This window comes from Pongo pygmaeus, chromosome 12, assembly GCF_028885625.2.
Source record: "Pongo pygmaeus isolate AG05252 chromosome 12, NHGRI_mPonPyg2-v2.0_pri, whole genome shotgun sequence".
Classification (NCBI taxonomy): Eukaryota; Metazoa; Chordata; class Mammalia; order Primates; family Hominidae; genus Pongo; species Pongo pygmaeus.
This window is the reverse complement of record NC_072385.2, coordinates 37944966-37951069: the sequence shown is the minus strand read 5'-3', so window position 1 is coordinate 37951069 and position 6104 is coordinate 37944966. Positions and strand designations below refer to the sequence as shown.

The window sequence follows — 6104 nt, the reverse complement described above, 5'->3', positions numbered from 1 at the left end:
CTCAAAGAGCAGAGCCTGAGGCATAAGCCTATGTGGTACTGCTTTATTAAGCAGTGTGATCTCATGCACCAGGAGTTTGAGAAAGAAAGCAAGGAATGGGAAGAGACAATGCAAGAGTGCATTCCCGGCTGGCTACCTCTTTACATCAAGCAAGCCTGACTGTTCATATTTTGTTAGTCTTTTAAGAGGCCCTTTCTGAAGCTTTTATTATAGTCGGTTCATAGAAGAAACAAAAATGTCCACTGACTTCCATTGCTAAAAGGCTTGCTCCAAAAGGGGGTTAATTTTCTCACCTTTCAAGTTGCACATGCATGGGCACTGCTATGGTATGAATGTTTGTGTTCCGTCCAAACTTCATGTTGACACTTAACCCCCAATGAAACAACATTAAAAGGTGTGGCCTCTGAGAAGTAATTAGGCCATAAGGGCCCCACCCACAAGAATGGACTTCTGCTTTTATTAAGAAGCTGGAGGGAACTATTTAGGCTCTTTTGCCCTTTCGCCTTTCACCATATGATGACTCAGCACTCAAGGCACCATCTTGGAAGCAGAGACCAGACCTTCATCAGACACAAAACCTGTCATTGTCTTCATTTTGGACTTCCAGCCTCTAGACCTATGAGAAATAAATTTCTGTTCTTTATAGAGTACCCAGTCTCAGGTATTTTGTGATAGCAGCACTGACGGACCAGGACAGCACCCAGCTGAGACTGCTATTCTTACTAAACTTCAGAGTCAACAGATAAGCACCAATAACAGTTACAGGTGGGCAAACAGAAGTCTCTATTACATGGTGGCTGCAGGATGTTAGTTGCTCAGATTTGGATGGCCACAGGTTCTGCTTTAAGACAGAGTCCCAGTTTAGGTCTGTGGTTGCACTGTAGTATTAAAAGCACCTATGTTTTCTCTAAAACCTCTTTGAATTCTATGGCAAATTATATGGCTACCTAGAAACAATCAGTAGTGGACGAGCCAGGAAAAAGCGTCCAAACACCTGAGTCTGAAAAAAGCAGAAGTGGCATCAAAGAGGTGCCTAAGGCACAGTCTGCAACACTTTTCTGGTTATCTTCTACCTTCAAGTACGCTCTCTAGTCAATCACACACTCTGAGAGGATGAGAATGACTTTTCCTTTGTTGGAAATGTTCATATTGATGTCCTAGGGATATCACTTTCTTGGCCATTTGCCTTGAATATTTCTAGATATTCATATAAATAAAATGATAAAATGCATGAGGGAGGGATAGGGTGATGGCCTGCTCTCCCAAAGGAGGTGATGAAGTGTTTATGCAGATGAGTATTCAATGTGACCTTAGACTATAGTCTCAATCTATAACTTCAATCAAAAATGACTACAATATCAACCTAAAAATGATCAAATTTTAATATGATTTCAATGCTGATATTCGTTGATGGAGTTTAATTAATGGCCCATAATATACTCCTGAAAAGTATCTCTACTCAAAACAACTTCAAGAAAATGCATGTAATACGAAAAATTGTTACAGAGTTCTAAATTCTGCCAAATCTAGAAAGATCATAATCAAGCAAATTATATCTTCCTAAATAATCTCTAAATATTTTCAAACAGCCCAGACATAGTATCCAGAGTACTGTTCTGCTTATTATAATTTTGGCTTCAAAGGTAAAAGTTAATTGGATATATTGAACACCCCAGCAAAACCCCAGAAGTAAAAGTCATCCATTTTAATTAGGAACTGTTCAGAGCATATCATGGTCGGCAATCATCCGAGATGCAGACTATGAGTCATTCTAATATGCAAATCACAAAGCAAGGGGCAAGATTTTTCAAAATGTGCTCTCTCCCACAGACTGGAATTTGCATTTAAAAGCACAAAAACAAATGTCTGAAAGATTTGGTCACAACATCAGCAAAAAGAAGCAAATCAAGAGAAGCGTCAGCTATTATCTGCCAAAAAGCCCTTTTGATATATGACTTGCTAAGGCACACAGAAGGGAGTTGGGATGGGGGCCACAGAGCCCTTCCAATCAACCAACCAACAGACCAAACAATTGTATGTGAGTTAAGAATAAAATGATTGCAGATAAAATGCTGGAAAATTAAAGCTATGAGAAAATCATGTACTTCCACACTCTAATACAGAAACATATTGTTTCCTCGATTTGATGACACCATCAAATAGAAGCTGCATAATCAATTTAACAGCAGGCTTTCGGAGAAAAAGATGTGCATTTTTTGTTTCTTGTAGTCTGCTTTTTTTTATTATTAACTAACCAACAACAGCATACATTTCACATAGTAATTTATCATTCTCTCCTTTTGCTAAATTTTTTTTACTTACAGAGACACAGAATTATTCTAAAAGACTTTTAACATTATGGTGACACACTGCCTTTCAAAATTCATGCTTGTTTGGTTTTTGATATATTTAGCAGCTTTAGGATTACAAGCATAACTTTGAAACATTTCAAAAATATTAAATTTCCTATGATTAAACGTATAGCTTAATTTTTGTCTTATTTGAATCATATTTTGCTGATAGTCATCCAGTTCTTGAAAGTCAGACAGACATTTTAATATGTAGGTAGTCACTGTCTGAGAGATAGAAATATGAATTAATTATAGCAACTATTTCAAGCTTTCACTATGAGAGTTTTGGCAATTTCTACTTCCTTTGACTATATTGCCTGGATATGAAAGGCATTTTTTGGTATACAAAATGACTGTATTTTTAAATCTATAGTTGTTAAGCTAAATTTCTTAAATATTTTAAGCAAATAATTACAGATCCAAAACTAAGTTAAATTGCAAATGCTACTACTACTCCACCACCACCACTATTACTACTAATACTAATACTATTATAAATAACTCAATAGACATACCTGTATTTAGAGGATGCAAAATACTTTCACAACAAGGCCAAATCCATGGACATTAATCAGTGCTAGTCAATAATCATTTACAGATAATTTTCTCTTCTGGCTGTAATGGAGTGGCTTGCAGCAGAATGACATTATTCCCACTGTGAATACTTACAAATTTATTTTAAATCCTTTTAAAGAAATTGGACGGTGTCTGAGGTACTCCAAAGATTTGAGTGTCCAGATTTTGAAGGAGAAAGGAAGTACTTAAGGTGCACCTATTTATCTGTATATTGCTTTTCTTCTCAAAATATTTTTTGATTCATGGACCATAGGAAGAGTCTGAGAAGCTGGTCAGTGAGTGACCACTAAGCGGCAGAGAAGCCAGTAACAGCTGTAGGCAACACCATAAGCCTGAAAAGACAAAAAACAGAATTTGGGCCCACAAAGGTAGCCAAGATAGGTTTTCACAGAATCAACATTCAACTTTTTAAATTTTCTTCATCACTTGTTTGTTTACGTTTGCACTGATTTCTGCTCTTCTCAGCTTTCTCTTATAGACAGCAAAGATTTGGCTCTGCCTTTTGTATTCAGTCTGAAAACCTCTGCCTTTTAATTGGAGTGTTTATATAATTTACATAAAAAGTAATGATTGAGAAGGTTGAATCTAAATAAGCCATTTTGTTATTGCTTTTCTATTATTGCCATCTGTTTTTTGTTACTCTTGGCCTCTTTTCCTGCCTTATTCCAATACTTTTTCTTTGTCATTCAAAGAAAAAGAATTTTAACTCAACATGTAATCAAGGAGCCATTTAAAAAAATTAATACTCGAAAGGCGTGAGTAGAACAATCTTAGATGTCATCATGCACTTTCCCAGGGTCAGTTTTTTTCTGAAGAAAGGAGGTATATCAACAGAAAGGGAACACCAAGTTGCCACGGATTTCTATGCTTAGGCATTCTGCCCTGTTTGTGGATCTTCATTCATAGCCAAAGTAAAAACTACCCTTTATGGTAGTCATTAGTGATGTTTAGAAAAATTCAGAGGTCAGGTATGGTAGCTCACACCTGTGATCCCAGCACTTTCAGAGACCAAAGCAGGCAGATCACTTGCTCTCTGGAGGTTGAGACCATCCTGGGCAACAAGGCAAAACCCCATCTCTACAAAATAAAAAATTTAAAAATAAAAAATTAAATTAAATTAAAGACAATTTCAGCATCTTCTTCTTCTTTCCAAGCGCATGGTAGGATCTACTTTCCCTGCCCTTTGAAATTAGGCATGGACATGTAACTTGCTTTCATGGTGAAACATGATTGAAATAGTATCACTTTTGGGCAGAAACTCTAAGAGCAAACAAACAAACTGCAACATTTTTTCCAGCACCTAGATCATAAAAGCCATGTAAAGTCAGAGTCTCTGCAGCCTGAATACCTAAGTAGCTGCAACAAACCTCCTGCTGACCGTGAGAGAAATAGAGTGTAATTAAAAAAAAACAAACAAAAGAAACTGTGTGGCAAGTTGCTGATTTGGGGCTGCTTATTACAGCAGCACAACTTAACTCATCCTTTCTGATATACTCTTTAAAATCTTTTGGCCAGTGTCTCCCCATGAGCAGTGGGTCAACTGCAGGTGGCTAAGGGTCACATGCTAGTGGCTAAGGGCAGGCAAGGAGCTGCTACCAGTTCAGTGTTGGCTCTGGCGTCAGGGTCGTTGTGTTCTGACAACCTCTCTGATGGCCGTTTCTGAGACAGCAGGTGTAGGTGCGGCCGCTTTAGCCCTGAGCAGGCTCTGCGGCTGCTTGCACGTCTCTGCTAGTGCCCGACCCTTCTCTTCACGGACCTTGAGCCCATAGCCCAAGTGCCAGGCAATGGCAGCCTCGCACCAGCCCATCAAGAGGATCCTGAAGAACAAGACCTCCAGGACTTCTCTATGGTGGCGTTGTCAGAACAGCCGCGCAGAAGTGTCGACGAGGAGCTGAGTAAAAAATGCCAGAAGTGGGATGAAATGAACATCCTGTCGCCGTGTCGTCCAGCAGACAAAGACTATGATTTAATGAAAATAGATGAACCAAGCCCTCCTTACCATGGTATAATGGGGTGATGATGAAAATGCATATAGTGATACAGAAACCACTGAAACCATGGTATCAGATATCTTAGCTAAGAAATTAGCTGCTGCTGAAGGCTTGGAGCCAAAGTATTGCGTGCAGGAACAAGAAGCAGTGGAGAGGAGGACTTCTCAGCTGAAGAATGAAAAAAATCAGATAATTTGAAATGAAAAGGAAGCTTCACTACAATGAAGGACTCAATACCAAACTACCTAGACAATTAATTTCAAAAGACCTACATGATGATGACGAAGGTGAAGAAATGTTATAGACTGCAGATGGAGAAAGCATGAATACAAAAGAATCAAATTAAGGATCTACTGCAAGTGACCAACGGCTAAACAAATCACGAAGTTCATAGATTTGTTCAACATTGCAATTGTTGGATATAAACCCTGTTACTATAATACATTGCTTCTTGTTCTCCACAATTCATGACTTAAGTACCAAAATGCATACCAGTTATTATAAATTGCCAAGAATTAAATGATAACCTTAGAGACTGATCAGACTGAAAATGCCTAATTGATATATATATTCTTGTGCCTAGTACTTTACCACAAATACAGTGTGATATCATCATTCCAAAACCGCATTACTTATGTAAAAACACTTGTTAATATGTATAAGATAGTATATAGCTTTTTATGCTTTAGAAGTTAAACTGTATCTTTAAGGGGGAGAGGAACTAATTTATTTTCATCACTCTAAATGTAGTGGTATCTCTTATAAAGTGTGTCTTTTTTTTTTTGATGAAAAGCCAATTGAACAACAGGATATACAGACTGATAAATATTCAGGCTGAATAGTATTTTAACACTTGTCTACAACTTGATTTCTCTGTTTAATTGAAAAGGATTATAAGAGTTACCCTTGCATTTTCTGGCCTGCTACCTTTAAAATTCCTGTTGAGTTTCTTTGTATTTACAAGGAAAGGACTGAACTTTTTCTCATCAAAACTAGCTTTTTCCCCACAAATAAATTATCAGATTAAACTTGCACTAATGTCAGCTCTGTTTTTTATTTTGCTTTGTTTTGTTTTTTGTTTTTTATGTTTTTGGTACACTGGGCAGACTTCAGAGCAGTTTTTTTGAAATAAATATTCTAATGGAGCTATCTCGGCATTCCCTTTAAATATCTGTCTTAACCTTCT

General features: G+C 37.4%; 1 pseudogene; it reads left to right on the top strand.

The window, feature by feature from the left end:
• The first annotated feature begins 4711 nt into the window (after nucleotides 1–4711).
• On the top strand, nucleotides 4712–5312 carry LOC129029971 (protein phosphatase inhibitor 2 family member B-like; annotated as a pseudogene).
• Nucleotides 5313–6104: the final 792 nt, after the last annotated feature.